Raw genomic sequence first — 17169 nt, 5'->3', positions numbered from 1 at the left:
AAATCTGATTAATGTATTCCTGAAGATTATATCGACGAATGTATAAGACACACACATGAATTATGAGGACATTGTGGAATGATCAAATGTACTGCAAAAGTTGCAGCACTTTGTTATTTTCCAAATTTTAGAAGGCGAGTCCTACAGGTACTAAGAAAGTGTGCAATATGTCAAAAATCAAAACAGTCCAATGTGTCAAAATATACTGAACTACACCCAATACTCACAAAAAATCCTCTAGATATTGTCTCCCTGGACATAGTTGCTCCATAACCAAGGAGTAAAGGATGAGTGAGATACGTAGTAGCACTACACAATTTTTTCTCGAAACACATCAAAATGTATACCATTAAAAATGCAACAGCTACAAATATCAGAAAAAGAATTGAGGGAGACTATTCGAGAAGAGTAGGTAGCCCAAAGATACTACTAACTGATAATGCTTCATATTTCGTTGGGCGGAAGTGGAAACAATTTATGACCTCACAGTTTTTTTCACCCAGAAGCAAGCCCAGTTGAACGAGTCTTTAAATAATGTAACTGGTTTATTAGGACATACACCCCTCACAAACATACCCAATGGGTAGAATACATAACTTCTTTCATGCAAGTTGTCAATAACCTTCCACATTCTTCAACAGGTTTCACACCTAATGAATTGATGTTCCGGACAAAGCAAACGAATGAGTGGGAGTCGCCTATACAAAAGGTATCCACTACAGAAATGACACTACAAAATAAAATCAAACAAAACGGGGCCGAGTACAGAAGGAAAATTTATAACAAGAAGCTGAAACGTGTTACACAATTGTTTGAAGGGCAACGAGTCCTCTTACGGACTCGTCCTAAATTGACAAAACTTGGCAAACCGAATAAGAAGTGGCAATTACTCTATGCAGGACCATATGTAATTTCCAAAATACCATATCCTGGGACGTACAGATTAGCCTATGAGAAAACAGGAAGAGACAGGGGTCTCTACCCTCACAAAGATATAAAAGCCTTTATAGAATGACGAAGCGTGGTAACATTTTTTTTTTCAGAAGATAATTGTACATAGTCTACATAATTCTAAGTGTAATTTTTCTTCTAGAGATATTAAGATAAAGTAATGTGTATGGATATAAGTGATTCTTTTGATTTGTACACATAGGCATAAAAGTTATCAGCAATGAGAAGTAACACACCGCTTCCTTCGAAGCGAAAGTATGAAAGAAATTAGCTTATGGCTCAGCTGTCGCGCTCTCAACAATACGCGCTGACGTCAGTAACAGGAGAGGAGACATCGACCTGTGCGCATACGCGACAGACTGGCTCAAGGCGCAGCCAAAATAGGAATGCAATATGTACCTAACTTAAACACAAAATAAACGGAAATACTATGTAAATACGTATACTGGCTAAGAACTAAAGAACCTAATGATATACGTACACAGAGATTTAATTAAATACTAAGCTATATACTACATATTTAAAAACAAAAGGAAGCATTATAAAAAACTATACGAGACGTGTAAGCTAAGGACGAACGACAAAACACCGTAAGAAATGTCATATAATTGTCTTTGCAGGGACAATGATCATAAAGGGTAACAGAATAAACGAATGTCTGTGAATTTAAGCAAAATATGGAAATATCTGTGGGCGTATGCAATGACAAATTGTATCAGTGACTTCGAGCTACGAAATTCAGTTAGCTTTAAGTTAGTTTTACGTTTTTTTTTTCTCTTTCAGCAACCAGTGCATCGTCACGGTGCGGAAGAAGACAATTACGCCGAGAGTAGCAAGTACCAAATGACGAAACGGGCTGCACCTCGAGTAAACAATTTAGTTATATTTACAATAAAGGTCATAAGGCAAATGAAAAATGAAATATGGATCGTCGCAGTGTATCTCAGTGGCAATTATCGCTGCCTATTCGCTGTAGAGTACACATAAACATTTAAGCATGAGATTTTACAAAAACCAATTAATTTCTTATCGTCACATATGAAAGCTTGAATAATGACATTTCCAGGTATTTGAGAAAGATAAGTATACGATGGTTAAAACATCAGATTTCACACTAAGCTATCCGTGAATTGAAGTAAACAACATTAGTACATGAAAAAACAACCTGACACTTAGTCAATATTAGTCGGTACACATTATTTCAATGAAGCAAAAGTTTCTTGGCAACTAGTCCATGGTTCAAATGGCTCTGAGCACTATCGGACTTAACTTCTAAGGTCATCAGTCCCCTAGAACTTAGAACTATTTAAACCTAACTAATCTAAGGACATCACACACATCCATGCCTGAGACAGGATTCGAACCTGCGACCGTAGCGTTCGCGCGGTTCTAGACTGTAGCGCCTAGAACCGCTCGGCCAACCTAACCGGCCACTAGTCCATGATTGTGCGAGTAACATTTCCTCATAAATCCTTGAACCAGTAGATGAGTATTTCCTTTCTTCCCTTCGAAACAAAGGAGGCGGCGCCGAGCGTAGTTAGGCTAGCAATGTGCGATGTTTTAGTCCTATTTCCAATGTTTTTCTCCATCCTGTACCTAACAAGGGAACCTCCCCATCGCACCCCCCTCAGATTTAATTACAAGTTGGCACAGTGGATAGGCCTTGAAAAACGGGACACAGATCAATCGAGAAAACAGGAAGAAGTTGTGTGGAACTATGAAAAAAATAATCAAAATATACGAACTGAGTAGTCCATGCACAAGATAGGCAGCATCAAGGAGAATGTGAGCTGTGAAACGCCTTGGTCCCGTGGTTAGCGTGAGCAGTTTCGAAGCGAAAGGTCTTTGGTTCAAGCCGCCCTCGAGAGAAATTTTGTTATTTTCAGACTATTATCAAAGTTAAGGCACTCAAACATAATCAACTTCGCTCTCCAAAATTCCATGACATGTTCAGATTTGCTTGGACACATGCAGGATTTGACGGTCTACACACGGAAAAATTTGAAAACGTTAAAAACATATTTTTTGACAGAGCACAGGGAAAACTGTGCGACTGTGAAACTGTTGCATTCATTTGTTGCAGTTCATGTGACAAACTCTTATGTTTTCATCACTTTTTTGGGAGTGATTATCACATCCACAAGAAAACCTAAATCGGCAAGGTAGAAGAATCTTTTTACCCATACGCCAAGTGTGCAAGTTAGCTGGGTCGACAACATATTCCTGTCATGTGACGCACCAGTGTCGTAAAGAATATATCAGATTTGTTTTCCTGTGGAGGAATCGGTTGACCTACGACCTTGCGATCAAATGTTTTCGGTTCCTATTGGTGAGGCACATCCTTTCGTCTACTAATCGCACGGTTTTGCGGTGCGGTCGCAAAACACAGACACTAAACTAATTACAGTGAACAGAGACGTCAATGAATGAACGGACAGATCGTAACTTTGCGAAAATAAAGAAAGTAAAATTTTCACTCGAGGGAGGACTCGAACCAAGGGCCTTTCGTTCTACATTTGCTCGCTCTAACCACGAGACCACGGCGCTCAGCAGCTAGCATTGTCCTCCATGTTAGATATCTTGCACATGGACTACTCAGTTCGTATATTTTGCTTATTTTTTTCGTAGTTCCACACAACTTCTTCCTGTTTTCTTGATTGATCTGTGTCCCGTTTTTCAAGGCCTATCCACTGTGCCAACTTCAAAATCTGAGGGGGGTGCGATGGGGAGGTTCCCTTGTAAGAAAGAAATAAGCTCCCATGAGTGATAAAAGCCTATCTACAAAATGAGGCAAAAATGTATCATATGCTTATATTGTGTCGTAAAAATGTATATATGTAATTAATTTGTATATGTGATGTGAAGATAAGCTGAAACTAACTAACAAACTGTAGTAACAGAACCCAGTTAATGAAATTTTTATGACGTTTTAAAACTTAAGAAATTTATATTCGTAATGTCACCAATGGATGGAACGTCAGCCGTAGGTATAAGCTATCATATTATGTATACTGTTGTGACTCAATACTTGTATGAATTTTCATTGGAAAGCAAACTATATATGAAGAAATGAACTTCAAAGACAAGCAATTTATACAATGTTTTGGACGGATATGTGTCATTCAATATGTTCGCGGTCAAGTGTGGTGACATGAACATGGGTGTGCAACGAAATAGCTTATGAATATCGTGGCTCACACCGCTTGATACATGGACAAATGATCTACAGTTGTTCGAGCAGGTACTCATCTCATCGACGAATGCTGTTGGTCAGGGCTCTTTCCGCTGAAGATGCGAGTACGACGGATTGTAATGATGCCCGGGCCGTAATAATGGAGATCTTCTGGCACAGCGTCGGATTTTGAACAATAAGCACACACTCACTGCACCCAGAACGAAGACAATCGCCACAGCAATTCTTCGATACGTGGCACTCACATGAAAGTGACTCTATGTGACGTCAACAGTAAGAAAACGAGTGCACGTACGTGCAACGGTACCATATAGCATGTTGACCGTTGGCAACTAGTTATTGCCGCCAAATCAGCCAGTGCCTGTGCGCCAGCGCGAAACCCGGCAGCGAGAATGAAGCAAAGTGGACATTATTGTTAGCGCGCAAAATTTAAATATGTAATGGACTCACATATTATGTTTATAATATTTTAATTTCTTGCAGAACTTTAACATGCTTAGGATAAGCTGACATGTCCATTCAAAAATAAATAAATAAATAAATAAAAAATTAAAAATTTAAAAAAAGGTAACCGACAATAAAGGGCATCGACCTCTCGGCAAATTTAAGTAAAAAAACACTGTACACCTCCACAGCATGTCAACGTACAGTGTGGGGGCAATTGTATAAGTACATGATGACAGTCCCCCAGGATGCCGTAAAATCAAGATTTATATAAAAAAAATTGAAACACCAAGTAACCAGAGGGTTGGCAACGTCGTTAATTACGAATGCGCGGTAAGGCGCCGACAAACGAAAACGTTTTCTCATTCAATTTGTTGTACAGTTTTTTGTTTTAGACAGACACAGTCTATCTCTCTCGTATGTAGAAGGACGATGAGGATGTGCGATTTTAGAGATGAAGTATTGCGTGAGTGAATAATATAATGTTAAAGAACCGTATGAAGCATTTTATTTATTGAAGTAAGTGAAGAGGAAAATTACTGGAAGAGGGTTTTCGTGATTACGACAAGCGTCGGTGTCCTCGGAGTGCTCAGCTGCCTGCAGCTTCAACAAAAACGTAAGGAAGTCCGACCTCTTCAAACATTTTAACAACGCAGTCATATTCAATTATAACTCATTTAAATTTTTTAAATATTCTTTGTTGCGCGTTTCGCATGCAGAGTTATTCATTCTTCATGTGTTTCCTTCCCAAGAAACATTAACTGCTGTGGGAAACATTAACTGCTGCTGGCAAATATTAATTGAGTCCAGATTGCAACGAAGATAACTTACTGATTAGATCACATTAGTTGATATTCGGTATTGGCCGAAATCGCTTATGCGAAATTATCTTCGCTGTGATCTAGACTGAGTAAATATTTATCAGTTAATCTTTGGGCCACTGTGTTTTTCCTAAAGGTATTATGCCAACAATTAATGCGTCACCAAATGTTCAGCTGGTCTAGGTATCCTCTCATACTTCCTTTAAGCTTACGAAGGGGGTGTAGTTCAATAAAAAATGATCATTTGAATGGTCAGATCTCTGGTGCAGTCTTCGCTGTTGTTGCTGCGCAAAATTCTCTTCAGATTACCATTCGAAATATCACTTTCGAAAATGTTCACAGAATTTTTGGATAGTGAAGCTCAGCAAAGTGATATTATTTTTTATCAATGTGTGCCAATTACCTTGAATCTGAAACATTTATTGGCACTACGCCAGCTTTTCGTTTTATGAGGCAGATCATCACTTTACACCAAGTAACAACAGCAATATTTCTTGCCTCCATTCTCGACTGTGTGCTTCCAATTGAGCACTGCGTGCTGCGTCCAGCAGCGTATGGAACAATCCAGAGGTGAGCCGACTTAATGCATGCGCAGGAGGGTGAGTTAAACAGTCACGATGGACAAATGATGTGACGACTGGTCTTTTCAAAAACATTTCAGAGTTTTTTTCAGAAAGTGTCGACGTGGTAGTTAGGCGGGAACCGGAGTACAGGTTAAATATTACGGAACAATTACGTTTTATATGGCAGCATTCTGCACAACTATATTTTAACATGGGCGCTAGATTACGTCATTTTGTCGTCAATTTCTGTGGCCGTTCGGGTGGAAAGAAGCTGTCTCGCCCGCCAGTCCGGGCCTCCACGATTCCGATGACGTCAGCAGGAGTGAGAGGCCAACGCCAAATTCGAAATTGTTGCTCCTGCCCGACCTGTAATTCTCAAGCATTTTCCTGTATTTCTGTTCACTTTCTACTGCCTGTCACTATGCCTACTAAGTATGTGCCCCTGTTTTCTGTTAAGTTACTGCGCCGTAATCGAATCTCAGCTACTTGTTTTATAGCAGAAACCCGGAATGCAATCGTTTGGGTCAGCATCCTCCTCTTCTCAAATAATTTGATGTGGTCAGTCTCGAGACAAGTTCTTGCCACGTCCGACTTGTTCAGTTCTCTTTGTTTTATGTGGTGCTTGGTTTCAGCGGATCTTTTGTCTCACGTAAACACAATAGCATTTTCAGGGGTTACCGAACGCACCTAGCACTTTAATGACCAACGATGTTTTTAACAGGGCAGAACTTTTTCCGAACCTTCGGTGAGGGCCGGAATACAGGTTTCGACCACAAGTCTGTAGAACGCGTCCTGTCTCCTTAGTCGTTGCCTCACACTAAAATCCGTCGCATATAAGGTAAAATTCACAAAAAATTAATAAAAATGCCGTCAACATTGTTTATTCGTATAGTTTCAATTTTTTCCCATGAAAACAAAACATCTGTAATTGTCTTTGTAGCTAATTCCATGCATTTCAATTGTAAGCATAAGATGATAACATTTTTTATAATTATCAACAACTTCTGTAATTGTACTTGGAAAATTTACTGTATGCAACAATACATCAGTTGTTTGGAAGAGTGAACAAGACCGTGAGAAATCGTCTAGGGGCCCAGTACAATGTAAGATCTCGTGCAGCTCTGAGTGACATTACAAATTTTCCTGAAAAATTAACTTTTCACGTCTTTTGAGAATCATGGTGTTCTCTGGACTGTCTTCACTTAAGAGTCATCTGGACAACATTTATTTTGAAAAAAATTGAGCTACACCCACCCAACTTTAAGAAGATTTATTCCAGCTACTTTTTACAAAACGAATATTTCATTATTTCCTTATATTTTATCCTCAGCAAGACGGTTACACCGCAAAGTCTGGCTTTTTGCTGTCCAGAAAACGTTCCACCTCGAAAATCACTTCATCGTCATTTTGGAAATGCCTCCGACATAATTACTTCTTCGTCCGAAGAAAGAAAAAATAATCACTGGGAGCGACAGTTGGACGATACGGTGGTGAGGAAAAATTTGGTAACACTCCCCTGGACAGCTCCAAGTGACGCTTCATCATGAAAATCCCCCTCACCAGGAGCTACGTTAACTGATTTTCGTTGTGTGCTCCTGCGATGGTCTGTCACTTACGAACATAATCTGTTAGCACCAGATCATGGAAGTCTCAAAATATACTCAGTACCACCCTGTCTGAGGACGCTTGGATCGTCTCCTCTTTTGGAACTGTTCAATCCACATGTTTCCACAGCTTCGTTACTTCGGGGTATGGTCATACCTTCTGAATTCGTCCAATATGTTTGGCCGGCTGAAAAAGTCATCTGGATTGGCCTAACATAGACGTGGAATTTCCGTTGATGCCTTTGTTCGGCGGGATTTTTGAATAGGTATAGGCTGACCAGATTTCAAAGAGAAAACAACTGGACCCTTATGTTTATACTTAACTTCGTTACCCACAACTATGCTTTCCTTTCTTGCCGGTTAACATGATTTTTGGAATCGATAATAGGGCTATGACGATCCAACAGCTGAAAAACCCATAGTAAGACTGTATCTTCATTTTTGAATTGGAAAGAAAAATGTTGGTACATTACACATCAATAACATGCTTTTCTTCAGAAATAAAAAAGACCGATATATTCTTTTTATTATAACAGCCTGGATACATTTCCTGCAATACTCAGTCATTTACTGCTTAAATCGGTACAATTTCTTAATCATAAAAACTATGTAATATTGCTAATCAGTAATCAGATACAAATTATACATTTAATCGTAAGATTTACCTTCGCTACATTTATCAGAAGACTGACTTGATTCTAGCAGTTCCTTGTCAGAAAGAGATAATCATAAAATTCAGTGCGATATATATTTAAACGAGTTTTCACAATTATAATAGCTGTCATTGCCTCAAAACTAGTGTGGTCATTTTCATCATGGTAGTACATGTTAATGAAACTGAAAACCGTTTCTACTGCACCATCTGCACCTGGCACAGGTAACTCAAAATTAACAATTTTCTCTACTTTTCCGAAGAGACATTGCAAATTTCACACATTTTAAGTATTCCAATACATCTTTCTTCTAGAGACACTTTCTTCGTTACCAAACCTTTAATCTGCTGTTCTATTATGTTCTTAACATATTCAAACTCATCAGACAATGAATTCTCACTGAAATCAGACAGAGGAATACCATATTGAGACAAAAATCGAAGTGAATACTGAACATTTCTCCAGGAAGGCAGATTGTCGCAATGAGTCAAAGATGTATGTCTGAAAACTGACCAAAGGTCCGCTTCTTTAAGTAATTCACTGTTATCATAAAATGTTTTGAAAGACTTGAAGAACTCTTTTTCTGTAATAAGTCGTCTGCCACAGGATTTTTCAACATTTCTTTAACAGGCTGTTAGTATGAACATGTTGACCTTTCTAGAAATTAATTTTTCTGTAAGACTGCGAATTAAATTAGAAGTTTCAACGACAGAGATATTTTGGTTCTCGATTTGTTTAATGGTAACAACAAAAACTTCGAACTGATCTGCTAAAAATCCCACCCATAATGCGGAGGAGCTATTAGAGAAGAAATCTAGCAAAATTTGAGGACTGTTGTCAATGGACGACAAGTATGACTTACATCCTTCTAGAACATCCAGGATCCTCTGCTCGGCAGAAAGAAGAGGCAGCCAACGTCTTTTGCTGTTACTTAATGGGGACTTGTATTCAACACTGGTTAACTCACAGTTCTTGTAAGTCTAACAATGTATGTTTCAAAACATTCGTAAATTTTGAAGACAATCACCTCAGCATCAATTGGCAGGCCATTTGCTGCTGCAAAACGTGAGCACAATGGCCCCCACCAACAAGTGATTTATTTAATTTTGCTTGACGTTTCTCGTAAACAGTCTGCATTCCATTGCGGTATAATCTCCCCACTAAATTTGTACCTGTCTGAAATTTACCCCAGTTTATCTCCCACTCTATAAAAGTCAATGTATTGCCAAAACTTTGTACCCACAAACTGTTATCGAGCTTAAACTCGTATGCTAACCTTAGATTAAACAGAACCTATAACACCATAACTGTAGTACTCTATTGATTTATTTTGCTTTTGTTCATTTAATATTACATCGTTGAGCTTCTGTAAAAGTGTGTGTTTGAATCGATAACATAAAATTGTGTACTCCTTTCTTTGTTAAAACTTTGATGTCGTGGTTTGATTCTATGCACTGTAGTATATCTGTTATTTAAATTCTTTGTCCTAACTGGAGGGAACAAAACTTACTATATATAATTTTAATTTCTGAATGAATAATTTTTTGTAGAAATGTCAATATGTGCAAATGTTCTGTTTTATTGAATGAATTTGGTTGCTGTTATGTAAACTGCTGATCCTCACTTAGGGTTCTTAGTTAGTTTGTATGTAAAAGGTGTAGTGGTTCCCCCCAGGAACGGAACTGTGTAGCGCGCACAAGTTGTGGTTGGCCTAGGTAGAAAAGGTGGAACAAGAGTCAGTCGGGGACGAGCTACCAGTCGGGGACGAGCTACCAAACTGTGCACTGCCATGTAAAAGATGCATATTGTCCTGGTTCCGAGAGGGGCGTTTTCTGCTACTGTCCAATGCCTCGGATGGATGGATAAATAGCTGGAACGATTCTGGATTTGGTATTCATCATCGCCACCAAGAAGGGCCAGAGTCCAGCAATTCTGCCTGCGGATCCACCCACCAACATGCAGTTGCCACCACGTTGCGCAATCACTGTAACGTAATACTATAGTGATGTACAGTGAAGGATCAGCTTACTGGATGTTTTAGTGTGCACAAATATAAGGTAATTTATAACTGAATTTATGTACCTACCTTAATATTTTCCTTATCATAACACCTCTCAGGTTCCTTTCCGTTTGAACTAAAGTAATTACCAAGTGTCCCTACTGAAAGAACATTAAAGACCATTGTTTTGCTAATTAATGCCTCTTGAACTCAGTAAAAAGAAAGTTAAAGTTAATGTGGCAAGAGAGTGAGTTAAAGTAAATGTTGTTTGCTGAAAATAATTTTCCTATTAAAACTGCTTATTAAAGTGCTGTTGCCAGCTGCAAAATTAAAAGTTCTTAAGATTGAGGCTTATGAAGTTTTGCTTAGCAAATGATCACCTTGGTAGCTGTAGTAAATTCTAAAAGGTGAGTCAGTTTCTTGCAATTTTGTCAACATTGTGTTTCGCTGTAGTAAAAGTGGAAAACTGCAATAGTAGGAAATTATATGTTCATGATTGCTCAGTGTTTGTCTCTCTTGTGTATTGTAAGTGCATAGTAATAGTATAGCTGGATCCACAGTTTGTCTGTTGTGTTAATGCTCGGTAACAAGTAACGGAAAGACCATTAACTATGAAAATCATAATTTCTTTCTTCAAATGATAGTGGCAAGCAACCTTTCAGTGGATTCCAATTAACTTTCATTTTAAATAGTAAAGTATTTAACTGGGAGAGACTTAACCTATATCCAATTAATGATTCTGCAGTGAATATAAATAGTAACGTTATAAAGACCATTTAGTTTGAATAAGCCCTGATAGTAATAGTGTGTTTCGTTATCTATTATAATTTTACAAATAGTTTGTGCTGCTCTAGCTGTTTGTTTCAACCTTAACGTTAACAAATGCAGGTGTCAGAGTTCATTGCACTCGCGTGTGCTAAGTCTAGGTTGGGTTTGTCCGTTAAAGTTACGCATACCTACTTTCATAAACGAGAACGTTAATCTCTCTCTTGCCTAATTATGCTGGCGGCCGTTTTCCTTTTTCTTTAAACAGTGTAGATAGGCAAAAATCTTGTTTGTTACTGTTCGAATATTTACGTAATTCTGACTTTCATTTTCCGATAAGCCACCTCCATTAGGTACAATACGGTCAACATAACAAAATTCCTCTCAGAGGGTAACACTGCTCTGTTGCTTTATACCATAATTGCTTTAACAAAATAGTTTTATTTCACAACCTTTTTCCAGCTTTAAGGTTAAGGTGCAGCAATAGCAGACAGGAGTGTTATAAACCTAACTTGAATTTGACTGTAGCTGCTTTGAAAGCAACTTGTCTTTATATTAAATACACAAATTTCCACTTACCTCAAGGACTTGACAACATTGTTGCAAATTTCACGAAAGCACAACAGCAAACAGCAAGAGGGCAGCGGCTTAGGTAGATTCCCCTTTCCGTTTCTAAATACATATTCAAACTGTTGCATATGGTAATGCGTAATGATAAACAGTGGGGTGGGGAGAGTAACCATTTCTACGAAATAATACGCCAAGACAACGATTTTAGAATGAATTATATATTCAAAAAGACAGAGTAGCACTTCACGTGATCTTCACACATAGCGTAGGTCTGAACAATATTAACCTTAACGAAGTGAACAATGATTTAAAGAGGGTATAGTGTCAAGAGCGAATTTTCATAAAAATCAAACAACTTAACCAATTAATATGTTAATCTAAGACTCTGTGAAGTGGGATGATCTTTCTCTCAGCTCTGAGCTAGTTAACTAGCTGACAATAATCATTCCTAGCTGCACAGTGCTACAGCCGTATCTCAAACTTCTTCTCTTCAAAAATAATAACATTATTCAAAGTATATATTCTCTTCGCTTCCTAATGTATTCATCTTATTCGTCCTTGCTGTCCTTTGCAATCAGTCTTTCTTCATCTAACAGATGTCCACCACCATAGCTGAGTGGACAGCGCGCCGGATTGTCATGCCGAGGGGCCCGGGTTCGATTCCCGGCTGGGTCGGAGATTTGGATGTTTGTGTCCTCTTCATCATCATCAACTCATCCTCATCGACGTGCAAGTCGCCAAAGTTGCACCAGGCGATAAGGTCTACCCACTAGGAGGCCCTCGCCACACGACATTTCATTTTCATTTAGTCTAACAGTTTCCGGCTGTCTCATACTGTGGGCCCTCAAGCTGTGCGGGCTCTCGGTTGGTAAAAGGCAGTGTGGGGAAGGATGCGTCTCAAACAGCCTCTCCTTCTCAAGTGCCCTTACCTCCCTTCTTGAGGTGGAGCTGTTAAGCCTTCGGGCAACTGAAGGGTAGGGGCGCGACGGTGTGCTGAACAACTTGTACACTGGTTCTGATGGCTGCATTTGCTGTGGTGGGATCCTGCCCCAAGTCGGCGATGGCCACTCGCCTTGTCTTGGACTCCGGTTGACGCAATATATACGCAAAATTTTGATGTAAACATGTCAAGAGGAGAATTTGACGAACAGTTCAAATTACGCTTGAAAGTAGGTCCACGTGAGAAGTTAACAGTACACCACGTGGTAGAAGTCTCGCCAAGTTTATGGAAATTACTAACGAGAGTGGGTCGGTTGTATGTTGGCTACTCTGCGTTGAACATAAAAGATTACCTGGCGGTGCCACGATGCACTAAGTGCCAGGACATAAATCATACTAAGACATAAATCATACTAATAAGTATTGTACGCAACCCGATGTCATATGCGGCCATTGTGGCCTGTCTGGACATAAAAAGAAAGGCTGTCCTAATAAGGACAAAGCAGCAGTATGTGTACCATGCAGAAGACGAGGCCGTAAGTGTGGTGGACCTAAAGATTGTCCAACCCACTGAAAGTTCTTAGATAGACTTATACAAAGAACAGATTACGGCGATGTTTAAAATGGTACAAGTCAATGCAATGCGCAGCCAGATGGTTGCACATGAGCTAAGGGAAGTAGCGGAACAAGAACGAATAGATGTTCTATTGATACCAGAATCGAACTCCTGTGCGGGTCGAGTCCCTGGCTTTCCCGCAACAGCACAGGTGGTTTCCTCGGGTGGGAACCCCATGAGTGCAATTATAATATTGAACAAAACTATTAAAACTACGATATTAAATCAATTCTGTACTGAGCATATTACAGTTGTACAACTTAATTTGTTGTCTTACAGTATGTACGTTGTAAACGTCTACTGCCAATTCAGACATGACATCAAGATTTATCTTGATCAGCTGAATTGGATACTAAGAGTTTTAGCTGGGCAGACTATAATTGTAGCTCTAGATGCCAATGCTAAGTCCCCACTCTGGCACAGTTATGTACAGGACGGTAGGGGTGCGGAGCTTGTTGATTTGATAATGGAAATGCACATGCATGTGCTAAACTTGCCTGGGTACCCCCCAACCTACTCAGGGAGGGCGGGAGCAACGTCAAATATAGATGTCACACTTGCAAGCGAGAGGGCAGCACCCCACGTCCATAACTGGCAAGTAAGAGAACACTTGACTGTCAGTGATCACAACTGCATAACATTTGAAATAGCGACAACCATTGCGGATGTGCCAGGCGAGTGGGTGGAACGGTTTAATTATGCTCGGACAGACTGGGACCGACTCGTGCAGGTGTTCAGTCCTCCAGAGTTTGGAGAGGACATAGGAAACATTGATGAAGCTGTGGAGGAGCTTGTGAGCTCCGTGCAAACAGCTATCACACTGTCTGTACCTCGAATAGCGAGATACATCTGCAGGGAACCCACCCCGTGGACCCCTGAATTGACTGTGCTTAAACGGTCGGTCAGAAGGACGCGAAGCAACTACCAGAGAAGCTTTGCCCATGACGAACGGCAATACCACCTGCGTTTTTATCGTCGTCTGAAGCAGAGGTATAAGGATCAGTTGGACGGTGTAAGGCGCCTGTCCTGGGAAAGATTTGTGAACGATCAGTTGGGAACAGACCCTTGGGGAGTTCCTTACAAAATCGTTCGAGAAAAAATTAGATCGCCCGTGATGTTGTTTACACTACGTGCTGGGGATGGTGGCACGACCAAGAATTGGGAAGAAACAGCAAGACTGCTGTTGAACACCCTACTACCAGATGACATCGAGGACCGGGATTCGCACGAGCAGCGGGAAATACGTCAGGCGCTCTCGAATCCGTACGTTAACGATACAAACGTTAACCCCTTCTCTGCAGAAGAGGTAGAAGCAGCCATCTACACCTTTGCAAGGAAAAAGGCACCTGGTCCTGATGGGATCCCTGTGGAGATCTTACAGGGACTCGCACACTTGGTCGCCCCAGCAATAAGTCGTATTTACAACATCTGTTTACAAAAGGGCTATTATCCACTAAAGTGGAAAACTGCAGAAGTCGTAATTATCAGGAAAGGCCCTGATAAGGATCCAAGGATGCCGAAATCCCATCGGCCTATCTGTCTGCTGGATGTAATGGGCAAGGCATTTGAGAAGTTGCTGGCTGACCGACTCTTGAGTCACCGGACTCTGCACGGTATGAGTGACAGGCAGTTCGGATTCCGAAAGGGTCGCTCCACTCAGGATGCGATCAATGATGTTTGCCGGATTGTTCACTCTGCGACATCGAAGTATGTTCTTGGCATAATGATAGACATCTCAGGGGCCTTCGACAACCTGTGATGGCCGGCACTCTTCTCTCGCCTAAGAGAGATTGGGTGCCCGCAGCTGCTGTATGGATGCCTGGAGGCCTACTGTGATGGAAGAACTGCTAAAATAACGGCTCCTGGAGCCGTCGTATCTGAAAGAGTATCCCGTGGTTGTCCCCAGAGATCGGTGTGTGGTTCCATTTTCTGGGATATCAACATGGATCCATTGTTGAACGTCCTGTAGGGAGAGACTGCAGTTTTGAGTGTCGTTGCTTATGCGGATGATCTCGTAATTCTAGTGGAAGGGGACACTCGCAATGTGATAGAAGAGCGATCACGAATGGCTATTGGACTGTTAACAAACTGGTGTGAGAAGACTAAAACGTCTATTGCACCACAAAAATCGCTATATATGCTCTTAAAAGGCAAGTTAAATAGGGACCCAACAGTCAGAATTAATGGCCAGGCAGTGTCGCGACAGAGATATGCCCGTTACCTAGGGGTATACCTAGATGAGAATTGGAGTTTCATTCCGCATATTGAGCAAGTAACGACAAAACCCTTAGCTCTGTTCAATAAGATAATATCAATTGGACAAAGAAGATTTCATCTGCCGTCAAAGGCAATAAATATCTATCACAACAGTATATTGGCACCAATAGTAGGGCACGCATCCAGTGTGTGGGCCCACAGGTTAGCTCTGGTGCGGCCTGCCGCTGCTGTCAGGCGAATACAGAGGAACGTTCTGTTGAGATGCATTGGAGCATTCAACACAAGTCCAACGGATGCACTGTTGGTAATTATGGGTCTATGTCCACTAGACCTGATAATAAGGCAGCACGCAGCCTTCTACTGGCTGCGCAAACAGAACATCGACATGGTGCAAAATATAATGGGCACTCCTCTGGCAAGCGTCAAATGCATAAAATAGGGAAAAGGACAACACTGGAGTGTGACTGTGGTGCCCACGCAGGATCGCCAGAACACATAGTGTTTGAGTGTCCAATATACGAACAGGCTGTCTCAGTTGAGAGACAGCTTCTGCAGACAAGGGATATAAATGATATATTAACAAATGGCGAATTATTTAGTAATTTCGCAAAATTAGTGAATAAAATCTCTAGGGAGGCCCAGCGAGCCTACCTTTGGAGAGGATAAATGTGCTTTAGGTCTAATGCGCAATTGTAAATATGTAAATACTTCGTTTGTTTAAGTCTTTGAATTGTAGTAGCTAGTAGTTGTAGTTAGATCAGTATGGTGGTGAGGGGAATAAAAGAGAGGTATAAATGGAGTGGTTTCTTCTAGTAGTAGCGGCCCGCCTCCACGTGGCTAGGGACGGGCAACTCTCTGGCAAGATTCCAGAGAGGCTAAGAGGCCGATCATTCGTATATAGCACAACGTTCCGTAATAAATAGATAGTGTGCATACATTAATAAACCACTTCTGTAGTACTAATAGCAGAGATAGTTAGTCCTAATACACCCACTCAAAAGTGTCAGAAAGTGGGCTATGAATGTTTCACAAATTTGCAAAAAAAAAAAAGTTACCGTCACAAGTCAACACAGCACTACCCAATACATCCATCACCTACCACCCTCCAAGTAAGAACGCATCAAACCGTGCAGAGGCAAAGACTGTGTCACAAAAATACCAAGGATTGTTCAAGAGTAATATAACTTTCTCTCTCTCTCTCTGACTTGCCCATCGATGACAAACAAAAATTAAAATGACATGTCCATCTTACATATTCTCCACCTTCCCACAGTAGAATTTTGTACGAGGGTCATTTCAAATAGGAATGGGACGAGGACAAAATTACAAACACTAAGTATAGGAATATACAAAACATGTTACAAATACAAAGAGCAAAATAGTTTTACCATTGGTAAGTAGTCAGTTTTTTATGATGTCTATGAGAATGTTCTATACAGGCCTATTTTGGAAGTTTATGTGTAATGTTTTGTACTGAAGTACGTAGTATTGGTGATCTTCACTGTTTTTGTGGCACACGGGAAGTATGTTAGTGTGTTTATATTACAGAAGGCCTACATTTCTGAAGCACAGTCACATATGGCAGTAGTAATTCGCATGATGCAAGTAGGTAAAAGAGTGTCCTGCTCACGAACGACTAAACTTTCTTTAGTTCGTTGAAATAATTTCGCTGTTGTGGAAAGTTATATGGAAGCAGACTCAGTTAGACCAAGCACAGTTCTCAGCTGACTACCCCACACATGAACAAACAGTAAATGTTGTAGTATCTGCTTGAAGCAGACTTAGATCCATTGATAACTCCAAAACCACATTGTAGAATCGAAAAGTTCCTTAT

This window comes from Schistocerca piceifrons, chromosome 7, assembly GCF_021461385.2.
Source record: "Schistocerca piceifrons isolate TAMUIC-IGC-003096 chromosome 7, iqSchPice1.1, whole genome shotgun sequence".
NCBI lineage: Eukaryota > Metazoa > Arthropoda > Insecta > Orthoptera > Acrididae > Schistocerca > Schistocerca piceifrons.
This window is presented reverse-complemented; position numbering follows the sequence as displayed.